Source organism: Charadrius vociferus, unplaced genomic scaffold, assembly GCF_000708025.1.
Source record: "Charadrius vociferus isolate BGI_N301 unplaced genomic scaffold, ASM70802v2 scaffold329, whole genome shotgun sequence".
NCBI lineage: Eukaryota > Metazoa > Chordata > Aves > Charadriiformes > Charadriidae > Charadrius > Charadrius vociferus.
This window is the reverse complement of record NW_009649982.1, coordinates 2,146,419-2,156,075: the sequence shown is the minus strand read 5'-3', so window position 1 is coordinate 2,156,075 and position 9,657 is coordinate 2,146,419. Positions and strand designations below refer to the sequence as shown.

The 9,657-nt window shown below is 47.9% G+C and overlaps 1 protein-coding gene across 1 annotated transcript in view; it reads right to left on the bottom strand.

The window, feature by feature from the left end:
- The window catches only part of NFKBIZ (nuclear factor of kappa light polypeptide gene enhancer in B-cells inhibitor, zeta), a 17,039-nt gene extending 7,970 nt beyond the window's left edge, over positions 1–9,069 (bottom strand). The window contains exon 1 of the mRNA XM_009891638.1: positions 8,969–9,069. The gene's annotated coding sequence lies outside the window, so the exon portion shown is untranslated. The remainder of the gene's footprint in view (positions 1–8,968) is intronic.
- Positions 9,070–9,657: the final 588 nt, after the last annotated feature.

Sequence of the window (9,657 nt, the reverse complement as noted above, 5' to 3'; positions counted from 1 at the left end):
GGTATGATGGGGATGGGGGCAATGGGGATGATGGGGAAGGGGTTGCGGTGGGATAGGGATGATGGGGTGGGATGGGGACAATGGGGATGGGATGCCGCCTTGCACCCTATCCTTCAAAGCTGTCCCTGGAAGCCTCCCACAGGTTTTTCGGCCCCTGCTCACAATGCGTGCAACCCCAAATTTCCACCCTCTTGTGCAGCTGTAGAGCTGGAAACAGCAAGCGTCACCCTCAGCCCCCCGCCGCTGCTGATGCAGGTTCGTGTGCCCATGCACACTTACCCCTCGCCCTAAGCGCAATGGCGCGGGAGCATTTGCCTCCCTCCTGCCAGGCCTCAGCTCCGGAGAGGCTGGTTTTGGAGGACAGGAATTTTTTTGGTCATGTGTGTCAAGTGGGCAGCATCCAGAGAGAAGGGGAATGTGAGCGATTACTCACGACAGAGAGGAGTCATCTCTCTTCCTCTGTTATCGGAGCGTGTAGTAGGCAGGGAGCCAACACAGAAGTTATTTTGGGTTTTTTGCGTTGCACCACATTGCGGCGGCAAAGCCTCTCGGTCAAGGCCAGCAGGGAGAAGCGGGCAAGCAACGCAACATCGAAATGCAAAGCGGGCGAAACCGTGTGCCTGCGCTTACTGTTAACATCACTCCTGAGTTACTACCAATATTCACAGGGGAGGCTTCTCAGATTTCTACTTTTCAAACAAATATTTCTGCTTTCCCCATTTCCACTGAGGTCTCCATCTTCTAAAATACGAGTGTGCGTTTTTGTCCACGAGGTTGCGATTAGGATGTTTTTAGGACCATGGCTGCCCCCAAACATACGTGGTAAAACAACACAGTATTTCTAAAGTATATTATGCAAATTGGAGATCTACAATTTAGATTATTATACATGTTTTGATTGTATTAGAAAACACAGGACAGGTGCAACATGAAATTATATTAATCAGCCCATGAGAAGGCAGGAGGGAATTACTTTATATTATTCAAATATTTCTTCCACTGTCAGGTGAAGGAAGGGTTTCACTGGGAATTAGCAGTTTTCTACTCCAAAGACTGTTGGTTTACACCATAGATTAAATTTATGCAGTCACAGTAAAATTTGCAAACGTAACCCGTAAAATTAAATTGGATGCCAAGTAGTGCCAGAAATAGCACAGTCTAATAAAGGTAAAAACTCACTTGCTCCCTAATCAGCAGCTATCTCCCAAGCGTACCTTCTCCCTCATTCAACGAACCTCTTTATGCAAGTGAGGATTTGGGAAATCAGGCTGCAGGTTTTAAACGCACAAGGAGATGGTTCTCTGTCGTTCTTCGAGCCTTAGATCTCAGTTACGATACCTCAGCCTTAGGTAGACGCTTTTAAGTATTTCCTCATTGAAAAGCGCTTGCTGCTCAGAGATCCTTCAGCTCCCAGACCCTCTTTGCACGCTCCATGGCTGACGGGAGGACCCACAACCCAACTTTCTGAAAGCGCATCCGACTGATTAACCTTTGCATTCGCAGCCCTGCCAGGTAGCCCAGAATGCCACTGGGTTTAATCTAGCCAGGAGGGTCTCAAATTACTGCAGCAAATAGATCTTGCCTTTTAACAAGCAAATGGTGATGTGAATCTGAGAAGTCTATAATCCCAAAAATCAGATTTGGTATCATAGTTGCCTGCAATTCCCTTAAAAATGTCGAGATAAAAAGTGGATTTCAAACCGGAAGTGGATTTCTCTCATTGTAGTCCGACTGTGTCATGGAAGGTCCCTAAACCACACACAGGCAGGGACAGACAGCACCTTTATCCTTGCTGTTCAGTAATGATTTTGGAATGGATTTAATTGAACATTAGTCTCTACGTATGGATGAAAACTATCCCATAAAACAATTTAATGAGGTTTTTGTCTTAATGAGGGTGTGGAATTTCTTTTTCTCTTCTATTCCAAAGTTCCTAGTCTCCTGAAGGCTGAACTGCTGACTTCCTCCCCTTTTACCAAGCAAAATCCACCTCGGGAGACACTCTGATACTTCAACTCACACTTGTTTCATCAGCGACATCTTATTTCTCAGGTCTTCTGGCACAAATCTACTCTCAGTCAAAGCAGATTAAGACAAGTCTAACTCCACCGAGCTCTGTAACAAAAGGCTCTTTCATAAATACACACACCCATCGGTTGCACAAGATGAGCTGGCTCCCAGCAGCCTCGTGCTCTCAAAGCGCTTCCATGCAAGCTACTGGTAAATTATTGCTACATCTACAAATTGTAATTATTAATGCTGCAGACCTTGAGTATTTGGGTTTTGGCCCAAACACTACGTAACATCTGTGGTGACCCAGACCCCGTGAGGTGCCTTCAGCCTAAGAAAGTTCCTCCTGGGCAGGGCGGTGACCAAAAGTGCTTGTCACCTCTTCTCCTGACGGGAAAGCCAGGACAGCCCGTACAGACAGCAGCAAACCGGGGAAAAGCGGGATCAGCCAGGAAGGTGCTGCAGGGCTGTGGTGTCCAGGCGGCTTCAGCCTCCTTTGGCTGCGCTGTAGCACAGGGCAACCCATCAGCCTCCAGAGCTGTCCTTTTTTGTGAGGCCAGCACAGGGGAGGATGCCTCAGCTCCCCCAGCGCTGCCCTCCTGGGTTATCATTGCATCACCTCCATTTACCGGGATGTATCAATAATGCCAACTAGCGGCCAGTATTAACAACATTTAGCCTGAAACCTTCCTTATTATACATCTAGAAATAGCGAGGTGTGCTTATCTTGGTATCTCAGACCACTGCAAAAATAAGAAACAAAATGCATTTGTTCCCGAAAACTCGTCTTTTCAGAACACAGCCTGGGCGAGTATTGTGGAATTACAGCTAATCAGCCTCGGGTTTAGGTTATACCAATAAACTTGATAACTGAAACAGCTTTGCTCGCTGCTTTTGAGCATGTGGCTTGCATCTGCAACTGAGCTACTTTGAAGGGATCTGAAAATTCAGATAAGACCAGAAAAGAATCCTGTTGCCTCAACGTGTGCACTTGTTGGGTTGAGGTCTCACTGTAAGAGTCGGCAAGGTCAAAAAGCTAACACGTTAGACCTCCACCGCCAACTAAGCATCTGGGCTCATCACAGTCGCGTGTCTCCCCGCTGCTCTCCTGTTTGGAGCCAGCACCAGGAAAAGATGCACTGGACCTGCTGTGCTGGGATACCCTCGGCATCAGGCCTCCGGGAACACTGTCCCTGTCACGCAGAACCAGGTGAGCCACTGCCCAATGTCAAAGCAAAACCAGGGACCCTGCTCAGTCTTTCAGGGTTTTTCTGTTAAAACAGACTTCCATGCTTCCAACGCCCTTTTTAATTGTAACCGTGAGATTTTTCTCTTGTATCTGGGCCCTCGTACTGAGAACAGCATTTGAATAACAACAGCACAAATGCGGACGGAGAGGGGCATTTTGCTGCCCAGCTTTCAGCCGTCTCTGGTCCATCCTTTCTGACGCAAGGTCTGCAGTCCGAGCTGCGACGCCGTGGGGCATGGGGCTGCTGGGCCGTCCAACAAAGGGGCCGCAAGGCAGCTGAAAGGAAACCTCCAGCACAACTGCCTGCGATCCGCCCAGCAAAGCCCACACACGGCGTCAGGCAGCAGAGGGGGTACCAGGCAGACAGGTTGAGCGCTCTCAGCTTGGAAAAATCCGGGCTGCAAAGCTCGGGCAGAGACTTGTGCGTGCTTGCAGATACGTCCTCCCAACAGCCTGTGCCATCCCTTATAGCTTCAGGTGTAAAGTGATCACCGCCGATCTCATCCCTGACGTAACTAGTCCCCACCTCTCTATGGTCAAACAATGTGGCCCCACAGTTTACCCTCACATCCAAGTCCCAGTATTGGTAAGAGCGCTCGTGATGTGAGCTCAATTCTGAGACAAACTAGCTCCTTTGGGTGAAGCGTGGACATAGTTTGCTCCAGGACTGCGCCCTGGAGACAGCATGGGCGAGATTCTGCCGGTTGTCTCCTTCTACGTTAGCTTATTCTCCAAGAAGGCATCCTACCTCCTCTTCCCCCTCAGAAAATCTCCCTGCAGCTGTAGCTCCAGGTCACACATGCAACAGATGGAAGGAAAAAACCCCCAAACAGACGATGCATCTCGTGGAAGCCACGTGAAGCTCAGAAGAGGCCAAGGCAAAGAGTTGTTCCACTGTGTGGCTGTGGCTGGTCTGCTGCACAGAAAGGGACAGCCTGTACAGCATCGCTGTGCCGGCTCTGCTCAGCCCCTGGGGCACCTACCGGGGTGCGTGCTACAGGGGATGTAGGCTTTAGCTAACTAACGAAATACATACGTAAATAAATCAGTCAAGCCCAGAAAGCGGAGCTTTGCCTTCCCTGCAGAGTTGCACGTAGCCGCTCTGCCAGGCACGCGGTCCCTCTTAACCACGAGCGAGGAGCGTGCCAGCTCTGGGAGCAGCCCATGGTTCAGCGGGTATGAGATCAGAATAAACATCTCCCTTCAGTCCATCTCCTCAGCAGCAGCGCAGGACAAGGGTCAGCCTCCAGGTGAAGTGGCAGAGCGCAAACTACTAGTAACAAGCATTCAGTTTTGCAACACGTTTCTGGAGCCATGTAACATTTGTGGCATTTCTTAAACTGGAAATAAAAATGGTAGTTTACAACCCAGTTGCTTAACACAAGTGAGTATTTGCTGTATGGATGTCAAACGCTCCTCATCCTCCAATGAGTGTAATTAGCATCCTGCTGCAGATTGTGCGAACGCCACCTCTGTACCCCAGCAGTATTTCCACACAGCAGGCAAACCCCAAGCCAGCCCACAGAATGCTCGGCTCGCTTTTGGAATAGCATCGAGAAAACCAGAGGTAAAATCTTCGTAACTCTCCCACTCCTAGAAACCGTCCGGGATCAATATCTGTGTTTGCTTTAACGGTTTAGCAGACCACACGTCAGCAGGTTGGAAATGGTCCATGACACGTTTTTGCTCTAGAAACCTGTACAGAGGAGTCAGTGTTTCTTCCCTCTTTGCTATACTTGTATTGCTACATTCTTCCCAGACATTGGTCTCCAAGACTGACGTTCTGGGATCAGCCTGAACTTCAAAAGGGGGCATGTATAATTCTTCATATTAGAGGGAAACTCAGACTATTTATTTAACATATATCTTTTGGGGCTTGCTCCTTTGATCCAAAGAATGCCCTCAATTTTGCTTTTTTCCTCTGAGGTTGTCTGATATTTAAAAAAAAAAAAAAAAAAAGTGGGTTACTACTAAGTAGGTCCTTTCACACTGCGCATATAAAGCAGCTGAAATCAGTACAGAGGAAAAGAAACCCCAAACCCAGCAAGTGTTACAAAGGTGGCTAAGCGGATCCGACTTCTGTACAAGTAAACAGTTTCCCTGTACGTACACCTTGTGTTTGTGGACATTCCTCTCAACGTGCTCACTGCCCTGGTTAGTCATGTTTTCTCAGAAGCTTACATATCTCATTAGTTCATTAGCACCTTGCAGTAGGAACGCACGGCTAAGAAATACACGCACCATTGATGTCACAGCGTGTAAACAAGGAGCAGAAGGCCGTTTCCCCATAGCAAAGGGCAACGTCATATGTCACCTGTAAAGGATACTGTGTGTACATAGATGAGGTAAATAGTGCGTGTTCTTCCCTCAAAATATTTTTCTTGTTATGATATTCTGGTTTAGGTAGGGACTTAGTGCAGTTTCTCAGCACTGGTGAGGAGCCTCAGTGGAGGTCTAAAGGGGTAAGTGTCAGTTTTCCTTGTGATTCATGCTGAAGACATTTTCCCTCCTAACTTGGGCGACCAACCTGGGCCAAAATCTCTCATTCTGAGCCCACATGAGTTTGATTTTCTGCTGTCAAACAGAGGAGCCTGTGCTGCAGCCACAGCTCTGGTGGACTTCTGTTTCAGTCTTCTTGCCTTCTGCAAACAAGAATCACTTCAACCACCTGTAAAGCAAAATCACTTTCTAGCAGGGACTGCAGGGCTGTCCCAAGGCAGCATCTCCACTCAACTCTTTAGTACAGGAACAAGATGGAAAATGTGCTTTATTACAGTCAAGACTAACCCAGAAAAAAGATGATTTTTCAAACCACAGTCTACCCAGGACCCTGTTTTTCTAGTCTATCAATTCATGTGTAGTAATAGATAACCTATCAAAAGTTAAGGTTGCCATCCATCCAGGCTTCCCAAATGTGTTTTTCCACTCAAAAACGTTGCCCAGGCAGATTTTGAAAATTTATCCGCTCCTCGGACATGGCAAACCAGGCGCATCTACTGGACAGCAGATCTAACTGGGCTCACCAGCCCAGAAATCCCAGACACACCGGCAGCCCATGTGCAGATCAGCTGTGCTGCGGTTGCACGGCAGGATCAGGCTCAACACCTGCAGGAAGCCTCAGCAGCGATTTGCACAATCCTACACAGCCTGCGCGCGTACCCTCTGCTCGACGGTGCGGACCGGCGTGCAGCAAAGTCCAGGCAGAAGCGAGACAATCACAGTAAAAGACACTTGTGCCATGTTAACACTGCAAAGATCATTGAAGAGAACACCCTTGTCTTAGGTCTTGACCTTATTTCACCATGTTTTCCAGTTTATTGATTTTAGATGCCTTCAGTTCAGAATTCCATCCACTAGAGAAATCCCAGCTTTCAAAACACATGGCTGGCTGACCTTGGGAAAGTCCTGAAACTCAGCTGTAGAGCTGTCCTCCATTAGTCAGACAAAAATTCAATAAACAGGAAATTCGCTCATTTAAAAAAGCACCTAAACCAAGGCAGCCAAATAAAATTTTATTATGGTAGGGGAAATGTTAGGTTACTTCCAAGCAGCGGTACAGAGGCTTTCCTGGTTCTTGGGATGAATTGCACATACTAGGGCAGGTTTTGTCTGCAGTTAAATGTGTGCTGGGACAACATTGCTCCATCTATGGGTCAGAATTTGCTGCCACGTAAGTCTCAACCACAGATGTCCTCTGTCTGCATAAAAGATAATAATATCATGGAAAGGATACTAACACTATGTTCTTTCTTGCTTCCACAGACTTAACAGCCGGTTGCTATGCATTTAGAAAGAAATCCATGACAGTAATGACAAATCTAAAGTAATATGTAAATCGTGCACGAGTTAGCATAAAACATCAAGAAAGTTGAAAATAAACTCTTTGATTTGGTGGGTCACGGTGCAAAGCTCTGTTCCCAGGCAGTGGCTCCCTCCTCCAGTTCTCAGCTGGGGAAAGACACCAACTGAAGCCAGACGCGTCCTGTCTGACAGGATGCTGTGCTTCACAGAAGCTGGCCCATGGATGTTTGAGTTTCCTTTTAATTTCCTGCCAATTTCTTCAGAAGAAAGCAAAAGCAGAGGCAGCTTTTGTTTCTACCTTGCACACTTTGTCTCAGGAGCTTGTGACTGGGAACGCAAAAAGTCACGCAGGGGTTTCTCAGCAGCACCCTCAGGGTTGAGTTCTCCCGCCCCCCAAAGCCCAGGGACAGAAGCAAGGGCAGGTCCAGCCGTCCAGACCGCAGCAGGAGGCAGAGCTGAAGGGAGGGATGGGGCTGTGGCTGCCACCCTGCTGCTCCAGGCAGCCCATGGGTGGCAAGGGCAGCTTCCCAGAGCAAAAGAGAGCTGCTGGAAGTCCATTTCCAGCAGGTGGTTGTTGATGATGATGATGATATCCCACCTGGGGTGGCAGCAGGGCTCTGGAGAAAGCAAGGCACGGCGCAGGGCTGAAGCTGCCTCAGGCACCCAAGGCTCAGCCGGTGCCCAGCTCTCGCCACCCACTGCCACTAAACGCGATGGGGAACACGTGGCTTGCTGTAAAGAAAGTCAATAAAAGGTCTAACTAGCCAAAAAGGAATTGCTTGCCTAAGAAACCAAGCTGATACTGCAGTTCCCTTTGGAGCAGAAATACAGCTTTCTTCCTGATGTCCCTCGGGGATGTCTGTTTGGTCGCCCAGTCTGGCTGAGGGAGAGCCCAGGGTATCACCTTTTCTCTGCCCCCTGTGTGCCTCCAGGCGAGCCCCAATGTCCCAGCTGAAAATATGCAGCTTCCATCTAAAATACCTGCAAGCCACCCGTCCACAGCCATACACAAGTCTCTGATGACACCATTGCTACAAACACGCTCCCAAATTTTGGGTGTCTAAAATCCAGACCGTATTTCATCCTCTGCGAGAAGCTTAGTGCTGCACTTCCTTCCCTGCCTGCCAGACACAGGCACGGGTAATGAACCGAGGTGCTGCATAATCCACCCCATGTGGTAAGCCAGAGAAACCCTCACCAGGCGATGAAAAGAACTTTATGGTTTGGTCTAATAAACAAATTTTAAAGTGAAGTTTAAGTTCATTAAACTTACTTTTTTTTTTTTTCATTCCCACAGATATTTTGCTAAATTACAAGAAAGTAGGCATAGATCCCTACATTTATATCTGTTTCCCTGCGCTGTCTCACACTGCACCACGACAGTTTACTCCTGACCTGCTGAAGCTGGCAGGCTCTTTTGCTGATGATGCTTTGCTATTCCAAAATTACTGATGAGCTGCCAGAAAAGAAACTAATCAAGATTATACAAAACACCTGTTTCCACTAATAATATTTCTTTCATTCAGTGCTCTCAGAGCGTAGCTTCCCATCCGTCCTAACTCTGGAAAACTACTACATCCTCACCGTGAAAAAAGATTATTACAGAGAAATTTGCCTGAAACAGCTAAGCTATTTAGGGGTATTTTACCCCTAGGTCTACTGTGAGCTTTCAAAAAACCCACCACTCATTGTGGTTTCTTCAATATTGGTTATTACCCATTACCTTCCCAAAAGCCAGCTGTTCTTCCATAGCTGACCCCAAAACAGGCACAGACAATTGTAGCACAAGCCACTTGCAAGACTATTACAAGTTAAAAAAAAAAAAAAAAATAAGAGAGAGAAGCCAATATTGTTCCAATCAACGACAGGGTTTAAGCAATAAAGCAAATAAAATGGTAATAAGTGTACCTGCATGACGGAGGAGCGAAGTTAGAATTAGCTCTACGGAAAACAAGCCAGTTCTTTGCTCCCCACTGGGAGCTGATCGTCCCTTACGGCCACGTCTGTGTGAATGATTGAAAAGCTCCTCTGAGGTTTAACGGTATGAAACAGAGAAGCAGTGGCGAGGAAACTTCCCCCCCCCCCCCCCTCCCTCACAAAAGTCCTGCTTACTCTGGCTTTCTGGTCACAGGAAAAAAAAGTAATCTATATGTTAAAAAAAAAAAAGACACCCTAAACAATGGTCCCCTCCCCCCCCCAAGTTTATTACAGCACCAGGCTGAGTACCCATAGGGCTTGTTTTGTTGCAGTGGCTCACACACCACTTATCTTTTAGCCCTGGTTAACCGGGGAGGGGGGGGATGTTATGACATGTGAGAGGAAGCGGCAGGGTGGAGGAGGAGGAGGGTGGTGTGAGCAGGGCTCCCTGGACTTTTTCTGCACGGTGGAATTTCCCAGGCGGGGTAAGCCCTGGTGGGGACATTCCCCTGCCAAGGAGGCTGGCAGGAAACCCCGGGCTGGCGTAACGTTGCCAAAAGAAGGGTCCAGAAGACGGCGATGCGAGTTTCACAGCAAAAAAACCACAATGAAAAAGGGCTGGATGACAAAGGGGCAAAGAGAAACCTGCAGTGTACAGCGCAGCGGGGTTTCTTTCCTGC